The sequence below is a fragment of the Amblyomma maculatum genome, chromosome 5 (genome assembly GCF_055883805.1).
Source record: "Amblyomma maculatum isolate TAMU_Amacu chromosome 5, ASM5588380v1, whole genome shotgun sequence".
NCBI classification, from domain to species: Eukaryota; Metazoa; Arthropoda; class Arachnida; order Ixodida; family Ixodidae; genus Amblyomma; species Amblyomma maculatum.
The window spans coordinates 97,946,524-97,954,941 of record NC_139348.1 but is presented as its reverse complement, the minus strand read 5'-3'; the positions used below and the strand labels follow the sequence as shown (position 1 = coordinate 97,954,941).

Here is an 8,418-nt window from a genome sequence, read left to right as displayed (position 1 = left end):
ACTCGGCGGCGGCGAAAGAAACAAACGTGCTCGTCGATCGTCGAACAAAGAATGCTCGTCACACTCGGCAACGCTCAATTTAAAGGCTGCACAGGGGGGGAATTCTGTAACGCTCTCAATTTCGCTCTCAAGTTGTAGAGCGTGACGTCAAATTGACGCGGCTTTCACGTGACCTTAAGACGTCAATCGTGACGGATTACGGAATCGACCAATTGCCAGCGACTCGTAGCATGACTCCGCCCCTGAGGTCCCCGTTCCGCGGTCGTACCTACTGCTACACATTTGTCGCAACGCTAGCCGAGGCCGACGAGGGACCGTCTCCTAAGTTTTTATGAAACGGCGCAGTTAATACGCAGTAAATAAAATTAATAAATATTTATTCTGCTGAGGAACTGTATTTACAACTAACTAACATGAAGCATAAGGAGATACGTTTTATGCTTCGCAATTAAATTTGCTCTTTAGTAACTTTTTGTCTCCGCGAGGGCACGCTGACGGTGTCAAAGAGGGCACATGGCGGCTTGCCAGAAAACAGCTGATTCCTCGGCTAGTTGCTATTTTCCGTGCGTCGCCTGAAATCGAGGTCCTGTGCGGATGTCGTGAGCAGCTGGAAAAATCCGATTGAAAACAATGAAGGCTACGAACCTGCAGTGATCAGCGTGGTGAAAGCGTTGGGCATGAAAATCGACTAAGTCATCAGCTTACTGAAGAGTGTCAGCGTTGTCAAACAGTGTTTACTATCGATGGCAAGTGCGACGAGTAAGAGGTATGTGGTCTGCTGTTCTGTTTGTTTATAAGAAAATACAAGAAGATCATGAAGGCTACATTACTGTGTTTGCCGACAGAGGAACGTTTGCACTTGCAGTAAGGCAGGTGGCAGCTACTATGCAAGAGTTAGCAGTTGCAGTGCGGGAAACGAGATCCGACACACGACCCTCCACCACGGACTCCTCATGCAAGCCACGGTGACAGTCACTCCTGTGCTTCGCAGCCAGTTGACTTCGGCCACATCGGGCTCCGTTCCCGATATTCCGTTGATGTTTTGATGTTGATTGTTTAGTCTCTATAAGGTACACAAACTGTGATGTTAATGCTTCCTTTGGTGTGTTCAGAGAAATAAAATACTTTATTCAGAAATTTGATATAGTGACCGAGGAGAGGACGAGCTTGTTCAGCCAGGTCTGGACAGGGATGTGCAGTATGTTGTATTTCGCGCAGCAGGCTGTGTTTGTTAGTGGCACATTGTTGAAACGTTGTCAGTGTCTGTTTATGTTGAACGGTATCTCCCCCCCCCCTTTTCGACGGGAAAGACAAACACATCACGCAAGCTTGGTGCGCGATGCCGGAGGCGAGCTGGTGAATCTGCTAAATTTCCCTAGTCTTATAAACAAGGGGCCCACCAGTGAGGTGTGCAGATTACCTCGAAGGCGAAGAATGTGTGCTAGTTTTGAAGTGTCATCATAGAGTCTGTGCAGTGTTTCAAAAAGATGTTCATTTTACACACATTCCTCATTCTATTACCTTTCCATGTTGTGTGCATTATGTACAAACCATTTCAATTGAAAAGCCAGTTTGCACAAAAGATGCTTTTTCTGATTATTTGGTGAAAACAACTTGGAAAATAAATTCCAAGGTCAAAAGTAGGTGACAATTAAGTAAAGAGGTGCTTATCACATGGTTATGGTGTATGAAAGAGCGCTGAACACGGGTTGAGGGGAGCCTCAGTTTGAAAGCCGAGCCCACATTTCGATTTTGGTTGGTTGGTTGGTTTGTGGGGTTTAACGTCCCAAAGCAACTCAGGCTATGAGAGACGCCGTAGTGAGGACTCCGGAAATTTCGACCACCTGGGGTTCTTTAACGTGCACTGACATCGCACAGCACACGGGCGTCTTGCTTTTCGCCTCCATCGAAAAGCTGCCGCCGAGGCATTTTGGCTAGCAAACCAAGGTTCCTCCTCAACCCTTGTTTAGTGCTGTTTTGTATTGAGTAGCCATCTTATTTCCCTCGTTCTACCATGTTTATGGTGTAAAATATTTTTGAACGCTCATGTCTTAGCTGCCTCTACTGTCTTAAAGCTGCTCAGCAGTCCCCTTGCAGTTTTACACGTTTTATTAGTGTACATAACATCTGCTCACACATTGCCTTAACAATGTATGTGTGATGCTTATTTTATTTTCACTAGAATTTTGTAATCATTCAGCAATCATTGTGGGCACTGCAGCCTAGTATTTGTACACCATTCTCCTAACAGCTGTTACAGCATTTATCACTGCGAGCAAGATCTCTAGTAGTATACCATCCAGCTGGCATTTTTACCTCTGATATGTAAGCGTTTTGCACACTGCACCATGCATACAGTACCTATTTGTATAGGTAGCTTCAATATGTTGAAAGGGAGCGGCTTCTTTGAGCCCGATAATTATTCTGCAATATACATGTCAATGTTGTATGGTCATTGTACATCAAGATAAGTGTGCTGGTATGTATGATGTCTCTTTCTCAATAAAAACACTCGAGTGAAATACAGCGGCCAAGAAATAAGTGCTTCTACTGAGTATATGTGGCAGTAAAAAACCTTTGGTGCCATTTTCTGATTCCAATAAGCGTCATGGATATTTATTACCTTGCTGTAACGCTACGCTTTTCGGTTTAAGCATGTTTACCACACAGCTAGTGACCACAGCCAACTGTGCCAGGCTGCAAGGTGATAGCAGAGAAGGGACAGCAAGTTGGGTCTGGGATGACTTGGCATTGGTGTAAGCAGCCATGACTCCAGTGGGTAGTCACTGTCTCCTGCATAACCAAACAATGACATCCACTTAAGTCCGCCTTTTGCATGTTCTAGTATACAATCAAAGATCCATACCAACTAGCCCGCAGTGAGGTGGCAAACATTCACAGGAATGTTGGCAACGTGTCACAGGGCTGTCCAAGCAAGCATCATTGTAAGGATAGCCTTGTAGCTTCACAGTGATATAAACAAAATGTGTTAAGATTACCTGCACAACACAAGCGCTACGGTTTCTTAGGCAGTAAAGAGATTTCAAACATTGAATATTAGAATTGAATATTGAATTAGAAAACAAGACTTGCAGAGAAGCCAACTTACAGCAAGTGGTCGATTGCACATATTAATGCATATAATCAATATCGTTCGATAACCGACGCGGGTTTTTTACAGCTTACCCAAGAAAAGTCGCAGGCGTTTAGCAGGCCTTCGTTCACCTTTCGGCGTGCAGGAGTACCGCTAGACGAACGCGTTGTTTGGAGTCCTTGGTCCCACGGGGCAACGAGGGTCAAAAGTGCGTATGTTCGCGTCGCAGATCTGTAATAAAATAGGCACAATACAAGTTTACAATGACGTTTCGAAGTCGTAGCCAAACACGCACAGTCAAAACCAACATTTACTCACTACTGTGATGTTCACAACGTAGAACCCCTTGCCTAGCGACTTCTTTCCATATCGCACCGCGGCACCTTGACGACAATCAGCGTTCCGCCCGATGGCTTCCGCTATCAGCGCACGCACCTGCTGATCGATGCCTATGCGATGCAAACGATGTTACGTTCCCGACGCAAGCTGGTAGCCCCCGATAGCAAAAAAACGCGGTGCGCATGCAGCCGCAGTGGCTGCGCACTCGTCCGTGAGCTGCGTGAGCCCCCGTTCATCGATGTCCGTCGGCAATCGCCGCGCAGTCACTCCACTTTCTGCTGGTTTCCGAGTTGAACACAGTCGGAACAACTAGACCGGTACGTCAAACGTGTCTTCGTCCTCCCTTCTACGCCGTGGATCGCACCGACACAACTGTCACACAGCCAGCGCAACGCTATAGCAACGCAAGGAACACAGCCGCCATTTTCGCTCTACTCAGTTGACTGGTTTTGGGGTTACCTCGTTTCGCTCACAATTTCAGTCAATATTCAGCTCATGGGCAACGTCACCACTTTAGTCTTGTTGATGACGTAAGCGCAGTCACCGGTGAGATCAGTGATGACGCAAAATTTCAATATGGCCGCCGACCAATAGGAGCAGGGCAAGTTGAGCGGTTTGAGACTGGTTTTGTATTGAGAGCGTTACAGAATTCCCCCCCTGAACAATCTAGATAACGTCGCAAACAGCTACCAGGGGCCAAATTACGGACTCCGCTCACAAGTTTGTGAGCGTGACGTCAAAATTACGGAGCTGTGACGCAGCCTGAGACGTCAATCGTGACGAGTATGCGAAATCGTCCAATTACCAGCGACTTTTAGCGTGGCTCCGCCCCGGTAGTCCCGAATCCTCGGCAAACGTTGATGCCACAGTGTGGCACAAAACTGAGCAGGGACCGTCTCCTAACTTTTTCTAACACGACGCAACTAATACGCAATAAACAAAACAAACAAAGATTTATTTTGGCAAGATACTACTTTTGGTATTGATTAACATTGAGCTCAAGTACAAGCGTTGTTATTTATGCAATAATACTTGTTATTAAATGACTTTGGTTGCCGCGAGGGTGCGCCGGCGGCGTCAAGGCGTGCACATGGCGGCCTGCAGAAAACAGCTGATTCCCAAGCAAGGTGCTGTATTTTTTTAGCGTCGTCTGAAATCGAAGAACTGCGCGAGTGCCATAAGCATGCTAAATATCTAATAGAAAGTTCCGCAGTTCTGGACCTACAGTGATAAAATTTCATGGAGCGCTTGACACATAAATGGACGAAGACAACTTGTGGAGGTGAGTGTTTTTCATTGCCGCTTACTATTGAAAGAAAAGAACTCATATTAGAGCGTGACTGTTGCTTTGCTAGCTTACCTTAAGGAAATAAAAGAGGACCGTAAAGCATGTAGCGTGTGTAAGAAGTGTGAACGCGTACTCACTTCTTGTTTGTATGTACGAGTTCCTATGCAGCTGGGTAGTAAGGAACTAACGATCGCGTGAAGAAACTAGGACGAGCAGAAAAGAAATACACATTGGCAACAGTCTTTATCGTTCTTATTCGGTCCTAACTGTAATCTCCTTCAGTGCAACGAATGCCTATGCACCTCCTTATGGTGTACCAACCAGCCAGAACCCAACCTAGTGAAATCAACTCCTATAAATCCCCGTTATTAGATCTAATTCCCTGTAGTTCCCTGATGCAGTTTCAAATCTGCTATAAATATGAGGAAATAACGGACAAATCAGTTATTCGGTCAAAATAATGTCTGGCAAGGCACCCCGCATGTCCCGCGCCCAAGAGGAGATGCTGGTCCAGTTCATGGAACAGCACCCCATCTTGGCGCGGACCTCTACGGAGCTGACGCCGTAGCAGAGAGCGGCCAAGAAGCGAGAGCTGTGGCAGCAGCTTGCCGCAGCTCTCAACAGAGAAGGACCGGCAGTAAAAACAGAGGAGAAGTGGCGCCACACTTGGCACATGATGTGTAGCCGAAAAAGAGCGGAGGCGGCGCGCCTCAGAGCCGAGGCGAGGTTAGTCTTTCAGCATGTGACCGTATAGTGCAAATTATTCATGCTGCTTTTTATTCTGTCGCAAGGGAACCGGCGGTGGCGAGCTGTCCGGGCTGTCTGGCAGGGTCGTGGCTCTGCTTGGGGCAGCCAGCGCGACTGGCGTGGGGCCCACGGAATTCTTCCCGAGGACCCGCCAGGAGGTGGGTACACATTGCCATTTATACACTGTGGTCACGTTGTAGGTAGTTGAAAATATTCCTTCATGCAAATAATGAACAGATCTATAATGAGCGCCCTGCGCTGTGTCACTGTGTCCCAGCCTGGCCCGCTAGAGCAAGCTGGCCCGTCACAGCAGCCCGGACCAGCAGCAGTTTCTGGGCCAAGCGGAACTCAGACGGAGGCGAGCTTGGCAGCGGGTAGGTAGACCATTTAACCAGGCGATTTGTGTGTCTTAACACTTGCACACTTTGTTATGTTCGTTTATGGTTTTATTTGTAAGGTGAAGGAATGCTCCCTGACAATGTGTACATCCCCTTTTCTTGCCAAGTAATAGCCGTGATGGTTCTCTTTACATTGTCTTTCACGTATAATCCTGCTGTAATGCATACTTATTTCAATTAACTAAGTAGTCATGCCCTGTGAAATAATTTCATCCAAAGGACACCCTGACGAGCCCCTCTATCGGAAGCCCCTTCAGTGAGGAGCAGGAGGAGCTACAGGAGAGTGCCAGTGGCGCGACCCGTGAGTATGCATTTGATTACCTATGCTCCGCTTCACTCTTTTGCAAGGTGCAAAAAGAATATAAAAACATTTCAAAGAGGGACAGTAGAGTGACAAGCAGTTTACAGTGGCCATGAAACTATTCATCCCTGGCATTTGCACCGTGTTCCAGTTTTTTCTCTTGCAGTAGGGTTAGTGTTGTGTTCAAATGGTTCAATGAATTGCCACAATGAACATTCTAGAAGAATTGCACTATTGTTTTGCCACTAATTATGTCTGTGTGTTGCTACTGTCCCTAAGCACTTCACTAATTATCAAAGATATTACAACAAACAGTTTGCTGATTGCATTGTATGATAAGTGCACTTTCCTCCATGTTAGCCGAGGAGCAGCCTACCGTTGCGGCCCCTCCACACCCGAGCCCAGTTGACGACGCTGAGATACTGGACCAGCTGCTGAGGGAAGCCGAGCGATCGGCTTCCCTCACCGAGGCCAGGACCCAGCAGGAGGCTCAGTTTCAACAGCAGGTGCTGACCGCACTTCAGACGGTCATAACGGAGAACAGGCAGGTACGTACAGACAGTGCACACCAATAATTCATATAGTAGGGCATTACATATGAAATGTGCACGTACTTCTATTGGTTGTCTTGCATACTACACCTCTGTACAACAGCCTGTTGTGAGAAGTGATCCCAGTACACCTCACTGTCCCAAAGCGAGCATTGTCCTCCTTAAAGGTACTTGTAAACATCCGCATAAGAAAGTATGTTTTCAAGCAGGCATGACTGTGAAGTACCATTTACTGCTTGTCCTATTCTGAGGCTTTCAACTGTTAGGATTATGAGTAAATAGAGAAGAGCTCTGTAGTCTGTTACTCTGAGATGACAATGCCTTGCTAAGCATATCGGGGGATTCATTGCAATGGGTGAATATTGACCTAGGCAGGAAAAGCAAAATGTTCGTAATTTGTATTATGCAGAAGAGTAAGGAATGGCTAATAGCATCATCAAGGAACTGAAATTAAGGACGAGTTGCGAGGTTGTGGAAATGATAAAAAAAATGTTTTTGAAAAAGGTAGTGACAACAAATCTGTATCACGGAAGGGAATTGCATACAATTATATATTGCAATGGACCTCATTTGGCTTGCACATCATGTCATGTATGGTTGGTTGCTAGTATAGCTCAAGGATGATATCGGCGTAAACCTAAGAGAGAGAAGCATGGACACTTAACAAACAACGATGTACTTAAATTCAGGACAGCATGGTAAGCTATGAGAAAGGACAACATAGCTATGAAGTTACAAGACCGCAACCAGGGTCAGTGTCATTTGGAGGGAAATATAAGGAGCCTTTGTAATGTGACGGGTACATTCAGGCTAACGATGATGACACAGCATCTGTCCTTAAGAATAAAAGCAAACAAATTCTTGTGCAAGACTTGGCAGGTCTGGTTTTAACTTCAGCATCTTTTTCTATGCAGGAACATCAAGCTGCGGCTGCATCAAGAAATGAAACATGTGAAGCCCTGAGTGGAATTGAGGCTGCCATGCGGGAGGTGGCGGCAGCTATTCGCGAAGCCAGGGGCGACTCTTCCCGCTTCCACGAACTGCTTGTACAGCTCTTGGGGGCAGTCATCCTGCTTCTTCGAAATCAGCTGCAGCCACCTTCCACATCTTCGTAATTTTTTTTTTCATGTAATTTTTTAAGCTTTTAAATTTACTTTTTTATGTACATTACCTGCCAGTTGCAGAATTGTTTCTGTTCAGTATCTTTGACATTAGTTACCCTCTGCCAGGTGCAGAAACATTTATGTCAACTTTTTTTGTATGTTTTCATCTTTTTGCCAGGTGCTCAAACTTGATTACACTTTTATGATTTGGTTTGTGCTTGTTAACGTCTCAAAGCAACTCAGGATGTGCAAGTCACTGTAGTGTAGGGCTCCGTAAATTTGCACCGGCTGGATTTTCGCACACTGAATGAACGTCTTGCTTTCACCTACATCGAAAAGCAGCCACCATAGCCTGGAATTGTTGAGTCTTTGGGTTTAGTAGTCGAGCGCTCCCTATTTCTGAATTATTGCGGTGGGCCTTTATGTGTAGTGTTCTTTGCGTGCATTGCAATGCGCGTGTCGTGTTTGCAACCAATCTTCTTGGGTGTTTGCTTTTCTTTTGATTGGCAAAGCCTGTGCACATGTAACCTCGCTGCATCGGTGATATTCGCGACGATTTGTACAACGGTGACAATTTTAAACTCGTTAGTCGCTGCG

The 8,418-nt window shown here is 46.1% G+C and overlaps 1 long non-coding RNA gene across 1 annotated transcript; it reads right to left on the bottom strand.

Moving 5' to 3' along the window:
• Nucleotides 1-2,586: 2,586 nt before the first annotated feature.
• On the bottom strand, nt 2,587-3,990 carry LOC146188981 (uncharacterized). Its single transcript, XR_014707616.1, has 3 exons — nt 3,413-3,990; nt 3,187-3,325; nt 2,587-2,793 (listed from the first exon to the last, which is right to left on the bottom strand). It is a non-coding gene; the product is annotated as an uncharacterized LOC146188981 (long non-coding RNA).
• Between the last annotated feature and the right edge of the window lie 4,428 nt (nt 3,991-8,418).